Genomic DNA, 13,348 nt, shown 5'->3' with positions numbered 1-13,348 from the left:
GGACTTTTCTACCAGGGAGAACCCTGAATCTCCTTCCATCCTGCAAAACTCTAGGAAATCTAGTAAAAACAAAACAAAGCAAAACAAAATACTAGAACTGAGAAGTGAGGCAACAAGATGCAGGATCAGTGCAGCAATCCAATAATGAAATTAAGAAAATATTTCCATTCACCTAGCACACAAAAGAATAAAATTCTTAGGAATAAAGTCACTAGAAGGGCAAGAACTGCATACTGAAAACTACAAAATATTGTTGACAGAAAATTGACAAATTGATCCTAAAATTTACATAAAAACGAAAAGCACCTGGAATAGCCAAACAAATGTTGGAAAGAAGAACAAAACTTTATACACTTTACCTCAAAACTTACTACAAATTTTCAGAAATTAATATAGTGTACTGTTGGCATACATATTAAAATCAGTGTAAAAAAGCATCAGCTCCAGAAATAAAGGCACATATTTATAGTCTGTCAATTTTTGACAAAGATTCCAAAACAATTCAATGGGAGAAGAATATTTAAAGATTTTATATATTTATTTTTATTTTAGAGAGAGAGAATGCATGAGTGGAGGGAAGGGCAGAGGGAGAGGGAGAGAGAGAGAGAGAATTTCAACCAGATACTGTGCTGAGTGCAGATCCCAACATGGGGCTCAATCACACAACCCCGAGATGACAACTTGAGCCAAAGCCAAGAGTCAGATGCTCAACTGTCTGAGCCACACAGGTAACCTGAGGAATATTCTTTTTTTTTAAAATGAAACTAAAATAATTGTATATCCATTAAAACAAATAAACAAATATAGACCCTCATCTCACCGTACACAAATATTAACGCAAAATGGATCATAGATATAAATGTAAAATCTAAAACTATAAAGTTTCTAGTCAAAAACTAGGTAAAAACTTTTGTGACTATGGGTTAGACAAAGATTTTTTTAGATATGACATAATTCATTTTTAAAATGGTATAGTGGGAGCACCTGGGTGGCACAGTTGGTTTTGGCTCAAGTCACAGCAAAGGAAACCAACAAAATGAAAAGGTGGTCTACAGAATGGGAGAAAATATTTGCACATCATATATCTGATAAGGAGTTAATATCCAATATACATAAAAAACTAATACAACTCAACAGAAAAAGAACAGTTTGATTAAAAGTAGCCAAACCTCTGTCCTAACAAGTATAAGACCCTAGAATCAGTAAAATAGTGTGGGAGGAATCCAGGGTGTCCAGCATTATGGAGGAGTTAGTAAGGAAGTTAAGGAAGCTCATGTGGACAGTCTTTATCAGTATTTATCAGTACGAAGAAAGAACCACAAGAGAAGGATGAGTTCTTGAAGACATAAAGGATATGGGACAGGAATTTCCTTGGAGAAGCTCTTTTTCTTATTTTTAAAAAGGCTGAGTATATTCATAAGCTAAAGCTTGAAATAGTTTAACACAATTTGTTGCTGTGTTAATCATTGATGAATATGAGCTAGTTTATAGACAAATGCTATGAAAACAAACAGTATGAGTGGAAAGAGTGAAGCCTTTTATTAAGTGTTTCTTGAAAGTAGAATTTCTGCATCAATTGAGAGGATCATATGGTTCTTGTCCTTTCTCTTATTAATGTGATATATCACATTGATTGATTTACAAATGTTGAACCATCCTTGCATCCCAGGAATGAATCCTACTTGGTTGTGGTGAATAAACCTTTAATGAGGAAGAGCATCAGCCGCAAGGAGTGATAAGATTTGAGAGAGAGAGAGAGAGAGAGAGAGCGCATGAGTGCGTGGGAAGAGCAGAGTGGGAGGGAGAAGAAGGGGGAAGGAATCTCAAGCAGACTCTGCTGAGCTTGGAACTTGATGCAGGGCCCAATACCATGACCCTGAGATCATGACCTGAGCTGAAACCAAGAGGTGGATGATCAACTGACTGAGCTACCCAGGTGCCCCTGTTTTGCATTTTTGACAATAAAAATGTTTTAAAGAAGAGAAAAACTCACATTTTTTTAAAAAACTCACATTTTAAGTTTAAAATCCAATGTCCCCTAAATTGACTACTAGTTGAAAGGAAACTAGTTAGTTGAAGGTGGAATTACTAGGGATAGCAAAACACTAAGTATGCACTCTGAACTCATTTTTGTGAAGAAAGATGAGAAACAACTTCCAAAAGAGTGTTCTGTAGCTGTAAAAGTGCCTTTGACTGTGGTTATCTCTATTACCCCTGTGAAGAACAGGGATTTTCCACTTGAATTTAAGAAGATTAAAATGCTGAATGGGAGTGTCTGTGATGAGTTAAGATGTGTTTTTAGGATTACTGAGAGTCCGGAGAAGAATGAAACAAAATAGCCCACTGGCAGGGTGGAAGGAATACCCTGTCAAGAAAAACCTTAACACCTGAAGACAGGAGTATTTGCTTGGGCTTTGCTGATGAGAGTGGCACTCATGTTGTGAAGGCCCAGGTCAGAGAAGTGAGTTGGGACCAGGAAAGCTGGAGCATTTTTCTGTGAGGAGAACCAATGGAGGACTCTGGCTACACTGATAAGAAGGGTAACTGCCAGCATGGCTAGTGGAGAAGCAAAGACCTTACTCCTGAGATTTGGAAGATTAGAACAGAAATGATTGGTGAAGTAGGAAAATCAGTAATCTCAAAAGCTGAGGCCTAGAAGAGGAATTTCTAGATTGGGGGGAAAAAAAAGGTGCTATCACTAGGGAAAAGACAAAACATATCAAAACATTATAAAACTGTTCTTACCATTTGCTTCTATTGTCTAACTCTGTGAAGCACCCCTGTCCCACATTTCCCTCTGCCATAGCAAGTTATGTCTGTCTATTGGCACCACAGTGCACTCTGTTGGGAAAAGCAGCCCTGGTGGACCCTGGGAATGTCAGAAGGGTAAGAGTACCAACATAATAGAGGAAATTCTGCTTCACAAAATTTGGGAGCATTATGCATGCCATAATTTCTTTTTATCTTATTTAATAATGTGTAGTCAACATTATGATCACTGTTTTACAGACATAAAGAGAAATGCATGGCCACGCTGGCCAGTCAGCTTCAGTCAGCTCTGAGCCCAGACCCTGGTTTCCCATTTCACTACATGCAGAAGTACCCTCTGACTTGGAAATGGAGATTGAATTTAGGTGAGTCAAGATAAGTGAGTCGAGTGGGAGGAATCATCTGTTTGGTATCATTATTACTGAAAGTTGTGATAAAGCTTCAATATATTGCCTATTTTCTCAAAGATTCCAAAGAGACACTTATCTCTATCTTTTTAAAATATGATTTATTTATTTATTCATGAGAGACACAGAGAGAAAAGCAGAGACATAGGCAGAGGGAGAAGCAGGGTCCCTGAGGGGAGCCTGATGCAGGACTCGATCCCAGGACCCCGGGATCGAGGCCTGAGCCAAAGGCAGATGCTCAATCACTGAGACACCCAGGTGCCCTGAGACACTTACCTCTTAGGACTCAAGATAAGCAGAAACATTCAATTCTTTAAATGAAAAAATTACAAATAGTATTGTTAAAATGCAGTGTCACTATGCCTCTGGTGCTCATGGAATTATATACAGTAATTTCCAAAGGCAGGGCACACCATGTCCAACTGGCCTGAGAGGTTAAAGAAATAAAATATTACTAAATGTGATTTAGAGATGTATAAAGATAGCTCTCAGAGAGGAAGCCATTAGCAAGTTTCTACCATATGTAGATTTCCCTGTTTTTGTATTACAGCATAGCTGTTGATAATCAAGAAAGATTACCTATTTCTAGGGTGGAAGAAAAAAAGCAATCAATTACACTAAATCACAAGTACAATTTGGGGGGAAATAATAACTGATAAGAGTGATAAGTGACTTGATTGAGGTTCCAGCAAATAACTATAATGAGAACATTTTCATTTATCCATTCATTCATTCTTCACTCTTCCCTTCCATTGCCAGGCCCTGGTAAGTGTGAGAGAAACAATAATGAGTGGGACATAGTCCTTCCCTCATAGAACTTGCAGTCCAGTGAGGGTGATAGACACAAAAGCTAATGACAGTGAAGCAATGGGCTTTACAAGGGCAGGATGAGCAAGGCTGTGAGGGCCAGAAGGAAGAGAGAGAAGCATCTAAGACACCAAGAACCTGTGTGACTGTTAAAGCACCCCAGGTTTTGGAGGCCAGCCCCAGCCCCTGGAATGGCTGCCAGTGTAGCAGCTGCAGAGCTGTGGTTACAACGTCGTAGTAACAGTCGGAGAGCAAGATGAAGCCAGGACTGGCAGCCTCAGTGTTGTGGTTAACAGGTGTTGAAGCAAGTATGAAGAAAATGTGAGATCAAGCCACAGCCGGGTTTTGAGAGGTAAGTGTCCTATTAAATGCATAAAGAAATAACACAAGCAGGCAGTGTTGTTACCTCACTGAAGTTTAAATCCATCTTCAAATTAGCAGGATCCCATGACTTTTCCTATGGTTTTTCTAAACCTTAATACTTGCCTGGGTTGTAACTCCAATTTGGAAAGGATGACAATGTTGAGAGTCCAATGTTCAGAGGTAAAAGGTGAACCTCTGTGAGAAAGTGGCTGGAGTTTTGATTAGCACCTCTTTTGGAACTTTCTCACCTGCTAATTCCTCATGCTTTTTTCTTCTTCCATTAAAAATTGCAATGCCCCATCCATCCATCCATCCATCCATCCATCCATCCATTCACTAAACATATATTGAGTGCCTACCATGGGCTAAGCATCAAGGACACAGATAATTAAATGCCACCACTGCTCTCTGGGAATTGAATCTTGATGGGAGGGCAGCACTCAATCCCATAGGAGGCAATAAATGTGTAAAATGTGCACTGGAAATACAGTGGAGGAACTGACTGATCTGCCCAAGAAAGATGTCACAGTATCTGACACCTCTGAACTAGGTTCTAAAGAATGGGCAGGAGTTTCAAAAGGAGAAAGGTGCAAAGAGCTTTCCAAAGAGAGCAAACAGCCTGAACCAAGATACGAAGGCACAGATCGGTTTTAAATGTTCAAGAAAGGTGACCAGCTTTAGGTAAAGATTACAGTGGCAGCAGATGAGCTGGAAAGATAGACTGGGGCAGCTATACAGAAAAGAGGAAACAACTAATTGCATTAAAGTTTTAGCCCCTCTGAACTTGTGAATGGACAGATAACTCAGTTATCTCATGACCTTGGCTTGGCTTCTGCCTGCTGTATATTAGCCTAGTCATTTCTGAAACAAAGTTTTGAAGCAGGAAAAGTGCATATGCAATGTCTCTCTGCTCCCTCCCACTTCTTCTCCATCCCCCCCCCCCCCCCCCCCCCCAGTACCCTCTGCCTCCAGACTTCTATCTTCTTTCATTCTGGTGATCTAACAGAGACTGCCAGCTAGAGACTCCCTTCCTCATGGCTTTGCTCCAGGCTCCAGTGAACCTGACAAACACATTAGAAAGTAGCTTCCCTGTGCTACTTCTTTTTTTTAAAGATATTATTTATTTATTATTTATGAGAGACATAGAGAGAGAGAGGCAGAGACACAGGCAGAAGGAGAAACAGGCTCCATGCAGGGAGCCTGACATGAGACTCAATCTCAGGTCTCCAGGATCAGGCCCTGGGCTGAAGGTGGCGCTAAACCACTGAGCCACCTGTGCTGCCCTCCCCTGTGCTACTTCTTAACATGATATACCTAACTCAGCAGAAGTGATCAGTGTTTTGCACAAATTAATTTTTGGATCTGGAAAGTACATGCATGTGTGTTTGCGTACGTGCTTATGAAGGTTTGGGGGGAGCAGATGTTTTTGGGCTGCTGAAGTCATTATCTGGAATCACATTTCACTGAGAGTGAGGAGCTGACCATATCTAACCACTTTTATCTCACTGGTTGGTGTGGTTGTTGTTCTATCACCCATAGTCTGGTGGCAGGTGGCTATGCTTGATTGGAGCTTCAATGTATGAGCTTCATATGTTTAAAATATTTATAATCATTACCTGTTAGAGATGCAATAAATTACCTACACCAGCAAAACCACCACTGCAACAGATTTCATTCAAGAAGTCCCACCATATCTTGATGAGTCAGTCCATAGGCTTCTTGCCGTAAGAACAATTGGTGTTTAATGAGATTCTTTGGACAAATTAAGGAGAGGGAACATAAATCGACAAGGCTATACATTATATGATGGTTGTGTTTCCAGAACTGATCAATGACCTACAAACAGACAGTCACAGTCTATGAAACCACAGATGCTTCCTGCGTCCTACCATTCTTTCACACACAGCCCATTACAGGAGATACAGATTTCTAATATAGTCTCCATGTTCCAAGTGGGGGTTCTAGAAGATACTGGGATGAAGAGAGTGTTTCATATTATCAGTATGACCAGGGGAATATAAGTCTTTCAGTGCAAGCAACAACCTGCATCATGGTATTTAAGAAAGAGCCATTCGCCCTGCAGTGTGTGTAGTCTAAACTTTTTATGGTCTCTGGTGGCAGTGTTGAGAGGCACAAGTAAGAGATGATACTAATAAGCTCTGATCTTGCAGATGCAAAATGCTGGACCAAAAACTGACTATAAACGATTATGCCTACTGGGGATCCAACGCTGGCACTTAAATTAAAATGTGAGAGCTTCTCTTTTTTTCTTTCTTTGCATGACCTCTTTCTTCTCTACACAGGCCTACAGCACTCTTTTCTCCTAGCTAAAGACCTTACTAATTCTACTTGAGAATCTTTAGCTTCATGAGCATAGGGAGATAGAGGTTTTCTTTTAAAACAACATCTTAAGCAAGTCAGGTGGGAGCTCTTCTACATCTCAGGAAAGGTAAAAACAGGAACATGCTCCTGGAGCCCCTAGGGGGAGGATGTCACAAAGTGGGGGTGGGTATATCGCATAGGCTTCCATGACAAGCGTTGTGAGTAGGTTTCTGCTGTGAAGGAATATTTTAAAGGACTAGTTGCCAAAGGTTGTGAGCTACCTCCATACAGTCTCGGGAAACAATTGTTGGAGGCTGGTGAAGTGGAGTCTGGAGAATTTTGAGCATTATCTCCTCTCCTGAGCTGCACTCTTTCCCACTATTTGACAGTTTCTATGTACAAAGCAGATTAACCCAGTGCCTGGGGTAAAGGAAAATCCAAACTGAAGGTCTGCAGAAGCATTATCCATCTGCAACTTGGGCAGGGCTTTTGCATATTAGTACAGAGCACAACGAGCAGCAAGAGGGTTGTTTGTGCTTGGCTTATGTTTGCTGTGTTTCAAAACTAAGGTGAAATCTGGCCTCAGATCCCTGAGGTCTAATTAATCCAGTAATGAACTGAGACAGCTTGATAGGCGATGTTCTCACCCAATTCCCAGACTGTTCTGTTCTGGGAAGATATTTCCTAAGTTGAAAATGGGATAAACGTAATGGGTCCCACTCAAAAATGACAAAGCTCATTGTAAAGTCATCTCTAAATGAATTGAGCTGGTGACGCCTTAAAATATTCCTCTGTTCCTAAAGTTACATTCAAGACTTTTATTGTCGAGAAACCATGATAGGCTTATTAAATACCCTATAGAATAATGTGCTTGAAGTGCCTGCCTTATCTTACGCGATTTTTCTATTTAATCTGAGTTGTATGTATGCTACTGCAGCTTCAAAACATCTGGGCACAGCAATTTTTTTTCCCCTGCACCTGCAAGGGTAAGTACACACATAAACAAAAAAGAAATTAAATCTTCCGCAGAGCTGGGGAAAAAAAGAACCCAACCAGCCATGAAGCTCAAGGGAGCAGTATGACAAGTGCTGAGCTGTAAACAAGCTTGAGAGGGATTTAATTCTTATGACAAGTGCCAGTGGTGGCATCTCACATGGACTCAGCATATGCACACATTTCAGAGAGGAGCCACACAGGATTTAATGCAAATAGAAAAGGGAAAAAAAAGAAAAGAAAAGAAAAAGCTCTCAGTGCTCAGCTTCTTCTCATCTATAAATAGCCAAGCAAATCAGGATGAGCTAGTGTTGTAATTATCTTGATTTTCAGAATTTTTGCCACTCAGAAGAGATTTTTAGAGTCTCCTCCCTGCTCTTTATAATTATAGCTGCTGTTCCAACCTCTGCCAAGGGTTGGTGGTTGCAATGTGATCTTTGCCAGGTGGCTGCTCTGCAGCAGAGAAAATTATCAAGTTCTCTTGGTCGGTCCAGTTTTGTCATTTCAGATCCAAATCAAAACTTCAGAGGGCAGCCATTCATCATCTCATGACAGCCACTTCACTTTTGTTTGTGACTTTAGATGCTGGCACTGTGGGGCTCCAGCCTTTTGAATAAACAAGATGACTAAGACACCAGAGTAGCTCGGCTCCACATCCCATAGAATCACAGATACCTGTGTCAGGAGAGGATTAGAAACCAGGCCCTGTGAAGCCCAGAAGCTGAACCCCTTCCAAATGTGAAATGCTGTGTTTGACATCCTTATTTTCTTGGTGTGTTCAAGTACTAAAATGAAGGTGGGAAAAAGGTTTGGGGAGTGGTTCTTAAAAAACAGGCAGGTGGTTGGGAGACCCTGCTCATTTCATACTTCATATCTTTCTCCTATGTCAAGATTGGGAAAACGGTCCTTAGGATAAATCTGGCTTGCTGCTTGTTTTTATAATAAGTATTATTGGAACACAGTCTCGTCATGTATTGCCCAGGAGTTCTTTCACACGGCAAGGACAGAACTCAGCAGTTCCAACAAACACCTTCAGATCCAAAAGATGAAAACATACTGCTTTACAGAAAAAGTTTGCTGATCCTTGTCTTTTTTTTTTAAGATTTTATTTATTTATTCATGAGAGACACAGAGAGAGTGAGAGGCACAGACACAGGCAGACACAGAGAGAGTGAGAGGCACAGACACAGGCAGAGAGTAAGTGGCACAGACACAGGCAGAAGCAGGTCCCATGCGGGAGCCCGACGTGGGACTCGATCCTGGGTCTCCAGAATCACACCCTGGGCCAAAGGCAGGTGCCAAATCAGTGAGCCACCCAGGGATCCCCTGATCCTTGTCTTATATTAACAGAACCTAATTTGCATCACAGCGATTACCTGCAGTTTTTTAAATTTTTTAATAGTTTTTATTTAAATTCAAGTAATTAACATGCAGTTTAATATTAGTTTCAGGTGTACAGTATAGTGATTGAACATGTCCATACATGACAGTTTTTTAAAAACCACTTTCTTTAAAAGAAAAAAAAAAGATTTATTTATTTTAGAGAGAGAGTACGTGCACGCAAGCTGGGGAAGGGACAGAAAGAGAGAAGCAGACCCTGAGATCATGACCCCGACTGAGGTCATGACCTGAGCCCCAACCAAGAGTCAGAGGCTTATCAGACTGCACCACTCAAGTGCCTCCCCCACAAATCACTTTCTTGCAGCTAGGGATGGCCATGTGATATAGTTCTGCCAATGAGATGCAAGAGAAAGTGGGTAGGGCCTTCAGAAAAACTATTGTTTGTCCAGATTGTAAGGGGGGAGGTCCCTGAACCCCTTTCTTAAAAGTCAACTACTTTTGTGGTATCTTCCTCCCTAAATATATTAGCTATGCCCAGGGGTCAATCGTAGCATCAGGTGATAGTGAGAGAACTCTGATTGCACAGGTAAGCATGACTAAATTTAATCTGTGAGAAAAGGTGAAATCAACTGGAATACACTCTAGTTCCCTGAAGACTTTCTTTTTATTCTATTTACAAGGCTGTAAAAACCATTTCTGAATGATGTCTGCTGCTCTGCCCACAGTGCGTCTCTCCTTTTCCCTGCTCTCCTCTCTCTTCTCTCTGCTGCCAGTCCCATGCTTCATGCTGCAGGGAGTGAGGTAGTGGGAGACTAGGAAAGTGGGGAGTCCATAAAATAATCAGTGCAGTTTCCTCACTCACCTCGTGATACCCTGTTCAAACTGCATCCACGAATGGACTTTTCTCAAGATGTAACCACTGTAGTAACAAAATTGGTCCATGCCAAAATGGTGGCCCCAGTGGGGATGCTTCCAAAAGCATTCCACAGCCCCCTCTGCTTCTTTCCCTGGGCCTCAGTAGGACAGCAAAGACTGACAGAAAACCTTAAGACACTGCAATTCCTGACCTTCTCTCACAAAACCCAAAAAGAACATGCAGTCAAAGACTTTATGGAAGATAATATGTCTATATTAAAATATGTTCTCATCTTGTGTAAGACACATTGATTTTTTTTGAAGATTTTATTTATTCACAAGAGACAAAGAGAGAGAGAGGCAGAGACACAGGCAGAGGGAGAAGCAGGCTCCACGCAGGAAGCCCGATGTGGGACTTGATCCTGGGACTCCAGGACCACGCCCTGGGCTGTAGGCGGCGCTAAAGCACTGAGCCACCCAGGCTGCTGGACACATTGATTTTTTAAGATACAAAAAGGGTCAAGTCTGGGACTTGAACTCCTCTAAGTGTTTACTGGTAGGAATTTTCTTCATTTTTAAATGTGACCATTTGTATGAATGCTTCTATCTCACAGATATCATTCTGGAAAGCATAAAAGCATAAGAAATACTTTTGCTTTTGGCATTAAGATTAAACATTATTTGGTCTATTAATGCTATTTTGATTTGGTTGTAAAAAGTCTGCAGTTTGCTTAACTTCTCATGATTTTGTCTACAAATTATTGCAGATACTAACTACGATGCTTGCAAAATCTGGTAGAAATGTAATCAGAATCTATAGGTTACTTGGTGTTTCAAATAATCATATTTCCACAATTTAAATCAACCACTCTTTCCTCTCGTTTCTTTTGTGAATAACATCAGATCTATCAAATTCCCTTATCAGAAATGGTTCTAAAATGCAAGCATAGCTACTGATACCCCAGCCTCCTCAACATGCATCTCTGAAAATACGAATAGCCTGGAAATATTCCCAAATTAAAACAAAACAAAAAGCACTCTAAAGTTTAAAACTTCTGAGTCAAGATGATAAATGTAAACAGACTTTTTACTTGAAATAAAATCCACAAACTTTGAAGAGCACTAGAGCTTGCATCACTGTGGAAGGCAGTATTCTACAATGTTCCCCAAGACCCCTACCCCCTGGAACATACAACCTGTATATCCTCTCCCCTTGAGTATAGACAGGACCTGGAATATGATGAAATATCAGATATCAAGTTACTAATAATTTACTTAATCCAAAAGGGGATTATATAGGTGGACCTAAGAGATCAGAGGTGTGGAGGGGCTTGTGGAGAGAGCCCGAGGGCAGCCCTTAAAAGCTGACAGCAACCTCTAACAGCCTGCAAGAAACAGAGGCCTCGGTCCTATAGCTGCAAGGAATCCTGGCAATAACTTGAATGAGAATGGAAGTCCTCCAGCCTCCAGATGAGACCCCAGCCCCAGCCAACATCTTGATTTCAGCCGGGTGAGATCCTGAGCAAAGAACTAATTTTACGCATGCCTGGACTCCTAACTCATAGGAACTGTAAGGTAATACATTTGTGTTGTTACAAGCTGCTAAGTTTGTGATGATTGGTTATGCAGTAATAGATCTGCAACTATTATAATCACAAACCCGAAGCCTACTTCTGATAACCCTTACAGATATGAGAGCTCCATATTCCATTGTGGGGAACTTTCCTGCTTAGATGATCTGTTGACTGGATGTTGTACTTGGTAAGAATCACTTAGAAGTTCATAAGAATGGCTTTATCAATAGCAAAATTAGCTAATTCATCAATTCATTCATTCAAAAAATATTTGAGCGCCAACCACAAGCCAGGAATGCCTCCAGGAACTGTTTTATATGATCATTTTATATCATGGTACCCAATTTTTCTATTTTTTCTTCTAGAAACTACATCCACCTTTTTATCTTCAGAGGTTAAGTTTCTGGGTTTCAGCCAATGGAATGACAGGAAGAGTAAAGAGTAGAAAGAAAGTGAAGTCAGGAAACTTAGTTCCCTGAATTTTTCCCATTGGTTTATTTTGAGCTAGCGGCATCCTTCCACTCTTGTTGGTGTTTGTCTCCTAAGCTACCCTCTCTCAGAGTAGCCCCCTCTCTTGCTCCACACCTGCGTGGGAAAATCTCCCCACTCCTGCCAGCCCTGGCATACTGCACCCTCCCTTGTGGTATACCTAAACCCTGGCCGCACCTTGGTAAACAGTTTCCTTATCAAACTCCCTTCATTTCTTTGATGTTTGACTGTGCTCTCCTGCCAAGACCATAAAGATATAGCACTAATAATCCCTTTGAAAATTTGGTATTTGGAACCACTAGATTAGGGAATTTGGATTCCAGTCTCAGTTCATCCTCTACATAACTACAGGAACATGGTCTTTCCGGGACATTCTTTCCTGATCTGCACAACGAGAGAAGAGTATCTCTAAGGTTTTTAATCCAGACTCATAATCTATAAATCAGTAGGTGGGTTGTAAAACTCACACACTGAAATGTTCAGAGGAAATGCAATTTCCTGATTCAGATTCCCTCATGAATCTCAACCCTTTTGTGTTGGAGAAACTATATTCAGGCCAATCTACTGACATAATAGAGTTATCCCTTTAGATAATACTCAGTCTCTCTAGATAAAAAGCTCAGCTTCCTGGATTTCTTAGTTCAGTGTTCAGTCCCTTTTCCAGCTTCTCTCCAGGATAGCTTCTGGGTATATGGCTTATGCTATGGAATCTCATGACTAAGGAAAGGAGTCCAGCTCTTTGGATTAGCTTGATATCCTCTGGCTCCTCTAAGCTCCAAGGCACCATCTCTTTCATTTTTTTTAAAAGATTTTATTTATTTATTCATGAGAGATATAGCAAGAGAGGCAGAGACACAGGACTCCATCCCAGGACCCGGGATCATGCCCTGAGCTGAAGGCATTCAACCGCTGAGCCACCCAGGCATCCCCAAGCCACCATCTCTTATTGGCCTCATTGCAGCTTGTCCTTCAGGCTTTCATAAGGTCTAGGGCAGAGGTTGGCAAACTTTTTCAACAAAAGTCCAGCTAGTAAGTATTTTAGGCTTTGTGAACCCTATAGTCTCTGTTGAAATTATCTACATCTGCAGTCCAAAGCAGCCATAGACAGCATGTAAACAAATGGTTGTTCATTTTATTTACAAAATAGGCCAGTGGGTTGGATTTGACCCATGGACAACAGTTTGCTGACTCTAGTCTAGAGGTTCTTGGCTGACTTGGCTTCCCCTCACTCTCACTCATGTAGTCCCTACCACCTAACCAGGCAGGATTCCCAACTGACTGCATGTGGAACCCAGGACTGAGGGGTCCACTCCAAGCCTCTGCCATGAAGTCACCACACTGATTCCAAGGTAAGTCCACAAGGCCCCTGCTCAGAACCAGGGCACATGGGAACAAAGGCTGTAGTTTCTTTCTGTGGTACCCCTCCCT

Source organism: Canis lupus, chromosome 32 (assembly GCF_048164855.1).
Source record: "Canis lupus baileyi chromosome 32, mCanLup2.hap1, whole genome shotgun sequence".
In the NCBI taxonomy this organism is placed as follows: Eukaryota; Metazoa; Chordata; class Mammalia; order Carnivora; family Canidae; genus Canis; species Canis lupus.
This window is presented reverse-complemented; position numbering follows the sequence as displayed.